Raw genomic sequence first — 14,275 nt, forward strand, 5'->3', positions numbered from 1 at the left:
GTACAGTGAGACGCTTCGGAGAGTCTACATTCAAATAATTGTTTATACTTCAGTAAACAGTGGCAGATAAGAGAGGCACATGGCATGATGGTTAAGAGTGTGGGCTCTGCGAGGAACTGGGCTCAAGTCCCAGCTCTGCTTATTATTAGCTTTGTGACCTTGGGCAAATTAACCTCCCTGTGCCTCAGTCTACCCAACCGTAGAATGAAGGTAACAAAGGCAACTACCTTGAGATGGAGATTCTCTTTCTCCCTCTAGCCCTCCTCCCACTAGCATGGGCATATGCACTCTCTAAATAAATAAAATCTTAAAAACAAAAAAACGTTTAAAAACAAATGTGGCTTTGCTTAATCATTTATTCAACCCTCATGAGTATTCCACAAAAGACATTGATAACCGTAAATACTTGCTGAGGCATACAGAAGTAATGCCTGCTTGCAATCTGACAGGGAAGAGAAACTGATCATTGTCGTTAGGCGAGATAATGAAAAGTTATCTTCAACCTGATGACACAGGGCAGCAAGATAAATGCAAATGACGGAGAAGGACTACTTGGGTGGGAGAATGTTATGACCAATGACTTCGAAACTCTACTTCAAACTTTACAGCTGTGGAGGTATTAAAACTTAACAACTACCAATACCCAAAGCTGGAGATGTTGTGGTGAAAAATGTCTACACTAAACATCAGAATCCCAAAGGACTCGTTCTACAGGTTTTCACCAAGCTATACTCCAGACAGTGCTGAGCTCTAAGGACAAACGTGTAAACAAGACAGACAACGCACCTGCTCTCACTGAGCTTACACTGTTGTGGAAAACATGGACAAATACAGAAGCCAATCATTTTAACTAGTGACCAGTGCTAGATATAAAGTAATTAAAGACAGTGATACAAGAGTGATGGGGGGTGGGGGCACCTGGGTGGCTCAGGTGCTTAAGCATTTGGCTCTTGATCTCAGCTCAGGTTTTTTTTTTTTTTTTTTAGATTTTATTTATTTGAGAGAGAGAGAGAGTGAGTGGGGGAAGGAACAGAGGGAGAGGGACAAGCAGACTCCACCCTGAGCATGGAGCCTGACACAGGTCTCGATCTCAGGACTCTGAGATCATGACCTGAGCCAAAATCAAGAGTCGGACACTTAACCGACTGAGCCACCCAGGAGCCCCTCAGCTCAGGTCTTGATCTCAAGGTCGTGAGTTCAAGCCCCACCTTGGGCTCCACACTGGGCATGGAGCCTACTTTTTTAAAATTAAAAAAAAAAAAAAAAGTGATGGGGCAAGGGGGATTCAGAAAGGTGTGGCTCATACTGGACGGTGAGAGCAGGCCTCCCAAGGTGGAGGTGGTGGAGCTGAGACCTGAGGGGCCAAGTCTTGCAGAAACCTGGCTCAATGAGCAGAGGGAACAGCCGATTCAAACAGTTCATTCTGGGAAACTCTCAAGGTGGCCTGTTTTCATCCCTTTCAAATACTTGCCTTTCATTTCTTCAGTGGAATTTCTATTTTGTCCAAGTGATCTTTTATAAAAATTCCTGCTCTTGAATCTATTTTTACACGGCTAGACACCTCTACGTTCATAAATATCGGGTCTCTGCCACAAAGCCCTAAAGCCATCTTCCATACCTGGGCTGCAGTTTTCAGTTTTTTCCACCAGGGGCCACCCTTGCAAACGTTTCTGAAACCAAGAGCCCCACCCTTGCCAGAGAAGCCGGTGACCGGGGTGGGAGGGTGAACAGCACCATGATCATCCCCTTTTGAAGACTCAGGCTTAGAGAGCTTAAGAAATTTGCCTGACATCCTATAACTAGTGAAGGGCAGAGCTGGGATTGGCCCTTAACCCGAGCTACTTAGTCTCATGATTAGAACCTTGGTCATTTTAAAGGATAGTTTTGCCTCCTAGCTAGAATCCAGGGAAATCTGGGGCCACCTTCTGCAGTAACTGGGAGTTGTGACCTAGCCAAAAAGAGACAGAGTTCACAGGAAGGGAGCTGGGTCCTTTAAATAATCACCTACCCAACCCTCTCTCCTCCCTGTTTGCAAAAACAAAAAACAAAACCATGCCTCCACCCCTACCCTCACCTCTTAGGCTGGTTTTATAACTCACTTCCCAAACTTTAGGGGGTGAGGGTGGGGGTGAGGTGAGCAGGGGAAGGCTGTAGTAAAGGACAGAAGAGGGACAAGAAGAAAGGGCTGGTCTCCAAGTCTTGTGGCCAGATAATAAGCCCAGATTCCACCATGTTCCTGCTGAGTGGCCTTAAACAACACGCTTAACCTCTCTGGGCCTCAGTTTTCGCTACTGGGACATGAAGGATACCACTATGGATGGAGCCTACCTCTTCAGGGTTTTTGTGAAGATTAACAAAGACAGGGAATGTGATCACATTTTGAACATGGAAGAGCAATGCGAGCAGAAAATGATAATTATTATTTCTGTGCATTTGGGTAGACAAGTATTTGCCCGAAGCCAAGTATTTGCTAAATGAACAGAGGAACCATAAAAATGACAAGAGAAGAAGAAATGCAAAGTCCTTGAAGGATGGGCACATACTGCGTTTTACGTCTAACATAGGAATTCCATCTCAAACTAGCAAAACAAGATGTTTTTCAAATAACCCTCCCCCAAACCCATCCCAGCAGAAGTAATGGGGTGACTTGCCGGTATTTGGGGGATTGTCACATAAACAGGGAGCAAGAGATACCTTTATTTGTCACACCAAATTAATTCCTTCCCCCCAGCTGGCCCCAATCTGGGCAATGAAAGTTGGGACAAGCAGGACTGGACTTGCCAAGGGTGGCAGCCTGAAAAATTGAAAATGGTTTTGCAAATAACTTTGATGCAAGGCGCTTAACCTGTTTGGGGGCATCTTGTCTTAATGGTGGCTAAGCCCCACCCTTTGAGAAGTGACAAAGAAGTGTGTGGAGCCCCAACCTGAATTTCCAGGTGCTGATTAAGGCCCATTATCTTTCTGTGCAACCCGATCCTCTGGGCTGATAAACCAGAAATTACAGGAAAGATGAGGGAATCTCCAGCTCCGGGAAGGCTCTGGGAAACTTGCTTCACCCCTGACAAAGGCCGGACAGTGTCTCAGAGACACAGTAACCACTACCACTGCCTGGGGAGTCGAACAAGAACAGCAAAGTATTGGAATGGATTGGTACATGGGGACCGGGTATATTTGAACGTCTCACAATAAAAAATTAAACAAAAATAAAATCAGCAAGGGATTAGTATTCTTTAAGTCAGGATGACCTCCTTTCCTAAACCTGTCATTTGGTCACTAGGTCTAGAAACCAAATCCCAGTGACAAGAGCCAAGAATCCACGTGGCCGTCGCTAGGTGTGAAAATCTTTTCTTTCTTTTTTATTTATTAAAGATTTTGCTCATTTATCTGAGAGAGACAGCAAGAGAGAGCACGAGCTGGGGGAGGGGTGGAGGGAGAGGGAGAAGCAGACTCCCTGCTAAGCAGGGAGCCCGGATGCAATGTGGGGCTCGATCCCAGGACCCCCTGAGATCATGACCTGAGCTGAAGGCAGATGCTTAACCAACTGAGCCACCCAGGAGCCCCCAAAATCTTTTGTCTACAATAATATCATCACCGGGACGCCCAGGAGGCTCAGTCATTAAGCATCTTCCTTCAGCTCAGATCATGATCCCAGGGTCCTGGGATCAAGCCCCACACTGGGCTCCCTGCTCGGTGGGAAGCCTGCTTCTCCCTCTCCCTCCACCTGCTTGTGTTCCCTCTCTCGCTGTCTCTCTGTTAAAAAATAAATAAATAAAATCTTAAAAATAATAATATCACCATCACACCATGAAAAACCACAGCCTCAACTAAGAGCTTCAACTACCTTTGACCTCCTGTTCCCTTAAATATATATAAACATTTGTAGAGCACTACGTGCCAGACTCCATTCTAAGCACTTTACCATTAACTCACTCCTCCCCAGAACTCTTTGAAGTGGGTACTACCAGTGTCCCCTTTTTACATGTGGGGAAACTGAGGCAGCTCCTAAGGTAGAGCTGGGACCAGAACCCAGGCAGTCTGAGTTCTCGCTCCTCAACACTGTGCCCCACCGCCACTCTCTACAAGCCAGACCCTTGCACTGAGCTCTTTATGTCCAACGTTCTGATTCAACTCCTCCAGCCACCTCCACTTTCTTTCTCCTAACGTATATGCTTGTGAGTGGAGGGGCTAGACTGTCTGGCTCCAAGGTGAGTGCTCTTCACCACTGTTCCCATTGGCAAAATGGGGATATGCTTCCCAGCAATAATAAAAAGGAACATTTATTAAGGAAAAAAAACTTTTTAAAAACATCCCAGAACAGTAGGAATTCTACCCACCAAGACATCAATGGTAATTAGGGTGGAGGTTGAGGGGGGCGGGGAGGATTCAAAGTATGTTGTTGGAATAGGGGCATGAGGCAGTTTTGATTTTTTTTCAACATATTTTCCTATATCTTTGTACATATTATATTGTGCATTACAATTACAGCAAATTCCTTTTTAAATGACTTTTTAAAAGTATGTATTTTGTAAAGATTTTATTTATTTATTTGAGAGAGAGAACACAAGGGGCAGAGGGAGAGGGAGAAGCAGACTCCCTGGGAGCCCACTGCTGCCGGTCTCCATCCCAGGACCCTGAGATCATGACCTGAGCCAAAGTCAGACGCTTAGCTGACTGAGCCACCCAGGCGCCCCTGAAAGTATATTTAACCCACTGTGATTCTTGTGTGTTATTCATCCTATAAGTGCCCTATTTTCTAACTCACTTGGCAGAAATGACTTTAAGTTCAAAATAAAAATTAAACCCAAGTTCATGAAAAGCTTTTGGTCCCGGGGCAGGGCTTTGAGCGCTGAGCGACATCCTTTGCTTGGAATGGCCATTGTGGCTCAAACAGTCCTGCTTTAAGGATTCCGTTTCTTCTTCCACCCCCGCCATGCCCCAGAGCTGGAATGTGAGTGGGTAGAAACCAGACAGTCTCAAAAGCCTTCATATATTTCTGCGAGATGTTGAGATTTAAGAATAGGGACCGACAATCAAAGCCAGCTAACCACAGTTGAGTTATTTGGTAACTAGTCGGATAACCCAGTCTCTTAGCAGCAACTGCTTGAAAGCAGTGTTTTCCCCACACTACACACAAAGGCACGCATTATGGATTGTTTCTCTTTCCTTAGAACACATTTCCCACAGTCAACACCACAGAACCCTGCATTTAGATTTATTCCAAGGACTATTTGAACTTGAGCACTCAGCCTTAAGAAGAGAAAGTCACACACAACAATAAGATCAGAGAGCCTTCTGAGGCTCCTGGGGGTCATGTCGCCACTGCGTACCCCAAACCAAGGGTACTTAATTCTTACTTAAATTCTAACTTAAATCTAACTTTGGTTTCTAACTTAAATACTGAAGATAAAAGACAAAAAGTTTAACTTGATAGATGAAAGGAATCCTGGAGAGACAGACATATTATCACTTAGCTAGGCAGGAGTTTCTTTTTGCTGGGTAGGTGTGGTGTTTCTAACTCTAACCACAAAGCCCTAATTCTCCTCAGGTACCACCGCCTGTAAAATTTCTTTCTAGGTTCCGTTTTCTTTGATGGCACTGGGTGATTCTGGAACATCTTCCTTTGATGGGTGTCCATGAAATTACTCAACATTATAGGTTTACTGAGCACCCATGCTCAGGAAAAAAAAAAAAAGTTTAAAAAAAGAGAAGGGGCACCTGGGTGGCTCGTTCGGTTAAGCGTCTGCCTTCAGCTCAGATCATGATCCCAGGGTCCTGGAATCGAGCCCCAGCAGGGAGTCTGCTTCTCCCTCTCCCTCTGCCACTCCCCACCTCTCGTGCGTTCTCCCTCACTCTCTCTCTTTCTCAAATAAATAAAATCTTTATAAAAAAAAAATGGGAAGGAAAGGATGAGCAGGCCTCCAGGTTGTTCATACTCGGGGGATGTTGCGATTCAAGTTAGACCAGGAAGACTATCTTTTTAGCCCCGATAAGTACCTATATGTGTCCATTTGCTACCAACTAGCAGCCTAATATCACAGCCTAATAGCTGTACTAGATACGCTGGCCCTGGGTGGTAGGAATTTAGCAGCCCTGGCTAATAAATGAGGAAACTGGTAATAAATGAGGAAACTGAGGCTCCTAAGTCTCAGTGGAGAGAGACCTGGCCAAGCCACACAGCCATGGAGTGAAGAGCCTGTGGTATGAGGCCACTGTCAGGAGTTTAACCCCCTTAGTATCGATAAGCCATCTGTCAACTAGTTCCTAGCTGAACGGATACCGGAAAAGTTAGTTCTCACAAGAGAACAGGACAGGTGGAGTATGTATGATAATAATAACAAAGTGTCCCTTGTCTCCTTCTTACACACACACACACACACACACACACACACACACACTCTCTCCCTCTCTCCCTGAAGGGACGTTGCTCCAGTCCCGGGGCCACAGAAAAACACAGCGACAGTCAGAGAGCCAAGCGAAAGAGGAAGCTTTAAATTTCAGATCCAAGAATGTTCCGCTGTCGATCACCACATTACAGAAGCTAAAATAAGCCAAAGTTCCTCTCATCGGTCAGCTTAAACCTCAGACATTTTTCTGGGGGAAAATAAGCAGCTTGTATTCCTGGTAGACCAGCAGGACTTGCTGCTGGCGTCCACAAAATCTGGGGGTTGTGCTCCCAGAGTGCTGTCGGCTGGGGTGCCCGCGCCCTGCCCAGTCTCCCATGTTGACAGGCAGCTCCCATGGGATCTCAGGGATGGGAAGTTTACTCTCATGAAGTCTACCACATTTTTTCTCCCATCCTCCCAGTATGTCCTTGCCCAGAACAAATTATAAGTGGTCTCAGATGTGGTGTACACACACAGAGGAATGAACTTTTGTCACTTGCAATGACATTGGTGGAACAAGAGTGTATGATGCTAAGCGAAATAAGTCACAGAAAGACAAATACCATTATGATTTCACCCACCTGTGGAATTTAAGAAACGAAACAGATAAACATAGGGGAAGCGGGTAGAAAAGAGAAGGAGGCAAACCATAAGAGACTATTAACTATAGAGAACAGCTGCTGCAGGGGAGGCGGGGGAGGAGCCAAATGGGCGATGGGTACCACGGAGGGCATTGGTGATGAGCACTGGGTGTTGTATGTAAGAGATGACTCACTAAATTCAACTCCTGAAACCAGTATTATACTATGTTAACTAACTACAATTTCAATAAAAACTTGAAACAAAATAAACGAATACAAATTTTTTAAAAATAATAAGTGGTCGGGGCTCCTGGGTGGCTCAGTCGGTTAAGCGTCTGCGTTTGGCTCGGGTCATGATCCCGAGGTCCTGGGATCGAATCCTTCGTCAAGCTCCCTGCTCAGCACGGAACCTGCTTCTCCCTCTGCCTGCTCTCACTTGCTCTCTCTCTGACAAATAAATAAATGAAATCTTAAAAAATAAAAAAACCCAAAAAACAGATTGAGGTATGGGGCTCCTGGCTGGCTCAGTCAGTAGAGAATGAGACTCTTGATCTTGGTGCTGTAAATTTGAGCCCCACATTGGGTGGGAGATAACATAAAATAGAGATTACTTAAAAATAAAATCTTAGGGGGTGCCTGGGTGGCTCAGTCGTTAAGCGTCTGCCTTCAGCTCAGGTCATGATCCCAGGGTCCTGGGATCGAGCCCCGCATCAGGCTCCCTGCTCTGCCAGAAGCCTGCTTCTCCCTCTCCCACTCCCCATGCTTGTGTTCCCTCTCTCGCTGTGTCTCTCTCTGTCAAATAAATAAATAAAATCTTAAAAAAATAAAATAAAATAAAATCTTGGGGTGCCTGGGTGGCTCAGCTGGTTAAAACGACTGCCTTCGGCTCAGGTCATGATCCTGGAGTCCCGGGATTGAGTCCCGCATCGGGCTTCCTGCTCATCAGGTTGTCTGCTTCTCCCTCTGACCCTTCCCCCTCTCATGCTCTCCCTCTCTCTCTCTCTCTCTCTCTCTCTCATTCTCTCTCTCAAATAAATAAATAAAATCTTAAAAACAAAAACACAACAGACTCAGGTGGGGAGCAGGGGCACCAGTGCAGACAGAAAAGCGAGGTTACAGATGAAGGAAAAATTAGCGGAGGAAAGGGGTGACCCATCACCCTTGATTTCTCCTGCTTTGTTTTAAGGTTAGTCATGCCGTCTGGGTCACTCTGGCAGTAGAATTTTGCTTCCCAGTCATGTTTCTGCTTGGGCTAATGTTGTGTTATTTCTCAGAGAGCGAACACCATGGATGTTGATCAGCACCGTAAAAAATGTCATAAATGGCACTTCTGGAGTTGGCAAAAAGCTAGTGCAAATACTTTTATGGCTGCACATTTGTGTGAAGGGGGTCAAACCAAGTCGGGTTCAAATCCCAGCTTTGTGTCATTCGTGCCACCGTAAGCAAGTTACTCTGATCTTCCTTGAGCATCCGTTTCCCCATTCTGGAAATGCAGACGTCCTCATCTCCTTTGAGAGATTGCTTCAAGGATTCTTTGTTCAGCAAGTATTTACTGAGCCGTGACTCTTTGCCAGGCATGATTCTAAGGCCTGGGAAGTACAGCAGTAGACAAAGTAAGGTCCCTGCCCTCATAGGGCTTACATTCCAGGGAGGAAAAGATAAATTAACAAGTTACTAAGCACCATGAATGAAAAGTGCTAATACAGAAAAATAAGCAGGTAAGGGAGTTCTAAGGCTTTATGCAGAGCCAGGGTGGAGGGGACAATTTAAGAAAGGGCATTTCAGGAAGGCCTCAAGATGGCACCTTTGAAGAGATTGTCCCAGTTTCTGGCTGCATGCCAAAGCAAGGTAGTGAGCTGTATGGCAGTGTGGGGGGCAGTTCCGGGGGCCTGCTCAAGCCCTGCACACCTAACACACCTCTGCTGTTCTAGTCCCAAAGACCCAGCTGTGAACACAACAGAAAACAAGCCCTGCCCTTCGGGGCTGAATATCCAGTGGAATGAAAATGACGTTAGCGTGCAGCTCCCACACAGGCCTGAGCCCAGCATCAGCTCCTGCTCTTCCGGGCTCGAAGGGCCAGAGGGCCTCCCATTCCCCTTGTCCTTTTGATAATCAAGGCCAGAAAAGAACTCAGGTTTCAATCTTTTGTCTTTCCAGGCCTCCACTGGACAGTTCAGCAATGAGCCAGCACCCACTGATAAAACCTCACTCGGTTAAATCTCAATATTCCTGTCTTAATGGGGCTCCAGTGCTCAGCTGGAGAAGCTAGGGCTGCTGCTTTGCTCAAGTCTGAGAAAGAGAGCCTGGCTTCAGTTTTCCAGGGTGGACACTAACCAGCAACGGATCCCATCTCAGTTCATTTAAAAGGGAAGTGGGCATGGGGCGCCTGGGTGGCTCAGTCGTTAAGCGTCTGCCTTCGGCTCAGGTCATGACCCGGGGTCCTGGGATCGAGCCCCGCATCGGGCTCCCTGCTCAGCGAGGAGCCTGCTTCTCCCTCTCCCACTCCCCCTGCTTGTGTTCCCTCTCTCGCTGTGTCTCTGTCAAATAAATAAAATCTTTAAAAAAATAAATAAATAAAATCTTTAAAAAAAAATTTTAAAAAAAGGGAAGTGGGCAAACACTGAACTTCACACTCACAGGTGCCGGCACCTTGCCCGCTGCAGAGGTGAAGCGGGGACTTGTCCCTGACGGAGGGAGGGAAGCTTGCTTGGTTTCATCAAAAAGAATAGAGAGAAGGGTGGGGGGGGCGGTCCTCTGGCTTCCACACTAAATCGGAGTTTTACTGTCCCGCTGCTGGCTGCATGTTAACTACACAAACACCCAACCTGCCGGCCTAAATACAGGGGCGATAATTGATCATTCCCACAGGCTGCAGTCCAGGATGCACTCCTGCGGCCAGCTTGGGCAACTCCAGGAACTGTTTGCTTATTGATTAGAAAGAAAAAGCTCCCTTGCATACCACAGTAATTGCCCACTTTTCCTTTCTGTTGGTTTCCCTGAGGCCAGGGAGGGCCCCATGTTCCAATTCCAAAGCAGCTGAACCCCTCCTCCCTCTAGCTCCTGCAGACCCCTCACAGGTAAAGGCAGCTGACAGACCTGGGGTAGGGGACCAGATCCTAGGTCCTAATGCAGTGGGAAGGGCTCCCTTCGTCTTGGTTGCCCACTTGTACAATAAAACACCTTGACCAAAATATCTCTAACATCATCTCCAACCAGGGTCCAACATGCCCTACACAGAGATTCTCGGGGATGTTTTTAAGAATACCCAGGTCTGGGCATATTTTAAATCTTCCCCAGGTCTTAGAGCACCCAGCAGGGGCTCCCTTTGTGCAAGGAAAGAGGAAAAGTAAACACTTTTCATTATCACTACAACCAATTAGGGAAGGATCACTTCCAATGTCATCAGTAAAGGCTCAGAGACGTTAAGTGACTCTCCCAAGGTCACACAGCAAATACAAGTCTAGCTGAACCCCAGGACCACACTCTTAACCTTTGCATAGTCTCTTTTCTCCACAGACTAATCTGTTTTGGGACCTCCTCTTTTCTCCACCGCTGTCTGACAGCAGGACGTGAGTATACATAGTGATTTCCTTTCCATTTACTCTGGACCACCAGATGCTAACATGATGGGAAAACACACACACCTCACATTTCCTCAATCACTTCTTTGCGGAGTTTTTTTGGCTTTCCTTTTTAAACATTTTATTCATTTATTTATTTGAGAGAGAGAGAGCATGAGCAGGGGTAGGTGCAGAGGAAGAGGGAAAAGCAGACTCCATGCTGAGCACAGAGCACAATGCAGAGCTCGATCCCGCAACCCTGAGATCAGACCTGAGCCGAAATCAAGAGTTGGACGCTTAACCGACTGAGCCACCCAGGCGCCCCTCCTCAGTCACATTCTGTCACGGTGCTTTGTTACCCACATCTATCCCCTCCCCAAATCTTAGTTTTTTATTTTCAAAAGTAGCACCTTGTATCCATCAGAGGAAGAAAGTAACAAAGCACTGATGACATCACAGCATTATTCATAGTAGCCAAAAAGCAAAACAACCCAAATAGCCAAAAGCAGAAACCACCTCAAGTGATGAATGAATCAAATGTAGTCTATCCATATAAGAGAGTATCGTTCAGGAATAAAAAGAAATGAATTACGGATACATGCTACACCGTGGATGAACCTTGAAAATAACTCACTAAGGGAGAGAAGCCAGTCATAAAAGACTATGTCTTGTATGGTTCAATTTATATGAAATGTACAGAGTCCGTAAAGCTATAGACCAAAAATCAATTAGTGACTGCCTAAGACTGGGGGTGTGGGGGTGAGGAGAGGTGAGGGGTGACAGCCATGGGGTGAGGGATTTCTTTTTGGGATGATGAAAATAATTTTGAAGTTATATGTGTTTGCACAACTTTGAATATATTGAAAAGCCACTGAATCCTACACTTTTATTTTTTTAATCCTACACTTTAAATGGGTGTAATATATGATCTGAGAAGTGTATCTCAATAAAAGCTTTTAATTAAAAAAAAAAAAAAAGGACAAGCCAAAAGCACAAAGCCCTCATGGTCCCATCCATACACAGAAGACACTGTCTATGCTTGTAATATGTCTCTCAGATTCTGGTCTATAAGCTTTCACTTATGTCCCCTGTCCTGCAATCCCTTGATAGACTGTTTTTCTAAAATTAGGGTACGGGAGGGGGTGCCTGGGTGGCTCAGTCGTTAAGCGTCTGCCTTCGGCTCAGGTCATGATCCCAGGGTCCTGGGATCAGAGCCCCAAATTGGACTCCCTGCTCAGTGGGAAGTCTGCTTCTCCCTCTCTCACTCCCCTTGCTTGTGTTCCTTCTCTCACTGTGTCTCTGTCAAATAAATAAAATCTTTAATAAAATAAAATAAAATAAAAAATAAATAAATAAAATTAGGGTACGGGAGTGCCTGGCTGCAGTCGGAAGAGCATGCAACTCCTGATCTTGGGATCACAAGTTCGAGTCCCATATTGTGTGTAGTATAGATTATTTAAATAAATAAAACCTTAAAAAATAAATTAGGGTGTGGACACTACTGTATTTTTAAGAACCTTCTTTTCTTCTTTCTCTCCATTTACCCATAAAAAAACAAAAGAAATTAACCTATGCATGGTATCACTACTCTGCAACAAAAGGGAAGGACACACTGCTGAGGGCAATAGCATTAATGAACATTACACTCAGTGAGGGCGCCTGGGTGGCTCAGTCGTTAAGTGTCTGCCTTCGGCTTAGGTCATGATCCCAGAGTCCTGGGATCGAGTCCCACGTCGGGCTCCCTGCTCAACAGGAAGCCTACTTCTCCCTCTCCCACTCCCCTTGCTTGTATTCCTGCTCTCGCTATCTCTCTCTCTCTGTCAAATAAATAAGTAAAAAATCTTAAAAAAAAAAAAAAAAGGCATTACACTCTGTGAAAAATCACCAGCCATGGAGATCTGGCCTCAGTTAGTTTGAGGCATGGCCCAGGCCTGGGTATTTTTTTTTAAAGTTCACTGAAGAGTACCTTCTTATTATATGAAAATTCTAGAAAACAAGAGACAGAAAGTTGATCAGTGGCTGTCTGGAGCTGGGGGTGGGGAGTGGGCATGGGGCTTGACTGCCAACAGGCAGGAGGGAACTTGCGATGAAAGCATTCTAAAAGTGGATTGTGGTGATGCCACACAGCTGGGTACATTTATAACAATTATCTCCCTGTACACTTGCAGTGGGTAAACTGTGGTATGTAAATTACATCTGGATGAACCTGTAACAAAAATAAGTTACTTGGGTCTCCTTTGAGTCAAAGAACCATGGTTCAAAAAAGATGCAATCCATGCACCCAAAATGCCCGGGTCAGAGGTATGAAAAAGTGGGGAGGGAAAAGAGAAGCCATAAATAATTCTTAATTAATAATAATTAGAAGAGTAAATACCCAACATAACGACAGTCATTATGTGGAGGCATTGTGTTGAGCACTTGACAAACCTTGACTCCTAAGCTGCTATAAAGCAGGTATTGTTCTTTAATCCCTTGGTGCTGATGAGCCAGAGGCCCAGAAAAGCTTAAGCCATTTGCTCAAGGTCACAGAGCTGGTCAGTCTCTGAAGCAGAATTCACACCCAGGACCAGCCACCACTGGCTTAGCCACTAGGCTAAATCTGCTCTGCCTTGAAGGAGGAGAGAAGCTCCAGGGGTAGAAGAGCAACGTGAGACGGATGCAGATCCATGCTGGGCACATAGGGAGAATGCTAAAACCAGACTTATTCCCTGTAAAGGACACAACCCAGAAAGAAATACGTGCCAATCTGGAGCAGCATTTCCCAAGCCCTGAGTGACACAGAAATGTGCTGACTCTGGCTGTGGAAACACGGGAAATGTGCTGTGGGGTTCGGAATGTGCAATCATTCAGTGAACTCAGGAACGAGGACTGGAAACCTCTTTCACAACACAGAGAAGGCTTGCACCTTTTCCAAATGTGGGCTGTGCTGGGAAAGCATGGGACCTTCTGCCTCTGACATTTGCAACAAAACTCCTAAAACGGCTCAAAAGAACAGCTGGAAGCCAAAGCTGCAGAAGTTAGGCATTTCCCACAGTCTCTCGGTCACATGCGTTTGCAGATGACTCCGAAACAAGTGCTCACTTGTCCAATAAAGCTTACAAGAGGAGGCTTTCTCTTTCTTAATAGATGCTAGCATCATTTTTCATTATCAAGAACAAATAAGCATTGATGCGAAAGGCCGTTGCTTCCAAGAACGTTTGCTAAATCTACTCACCTGGCTCAAAGGTAACTGCTCATCCCCCGGCATGTGCCTTTGCACAGGCCCCTGAGAAATAAAGCCCACAACCAATCCTGCTGCCCTCCACGTGCCAGGAAAAAGCAGACATATCTCACACTGGGGTGCTCACTCCGAGAATTCCAAGCAGATAAAACAAATGAAAAGGACATGAAGAGCAGCCCAAGGGCTCCAGATGGGGACTCTGCCATCAGCTGCGACACGGGCCACACAGGCCACAGGGGCCCCTCCAACAAGATGTGGCTGCATGGCTGCCACCACCACAAGGACCTGTGGCACCTCTCCCAGCAGCAGCTCCCCGACTTTTCATTTTCCTGGTTGCAACTCTTTCAAGACGCCATGGAACACTTATCCAGCCTCTTCCCATTTTCCAATGTGATCAAAATTGGAACGTTACACACGTGCAAAATGACCTTTGTACAAGGTTATTCACTAAGGCATTGTAGCAGCAAATCATGGGAGACAACTCAAGCAGCCATCAATAGAGGATTAAATAAACTATGGAATTCTCTGTTT

The 14,275-nt window shown here is 45.8% G+C and overlaps 1 protein-coding gene across 1 annotated transcript in view; it reads right to left on the reverse strand.

The window, feature by feature from the left end:
* The window catches only part of CDH1 (cadherin 1), an 82,177-nt gene that overhangs the window by 31,365 nt on the left and 36,537 nt on the right, over nt 1-14,275 (reverse strand). The gene's annotated exons all lie outside the window — the stretch shown is intronic.

The sequence above is a fragment of the Halichoerus grypus genome, chromosome 15 (assembly GCF_964656455.1).
Source record: "Halichoerus grypus chromosome 15, mHalGry1.hap1.1, whole genome shotgun sequence".
Classification (NCBI taxonomy): Eukaryota; Metazoa; Chordata; class Mammalia; order Carnivora; family Phocidae; genus Halichoerus; species Halichoerus grypus.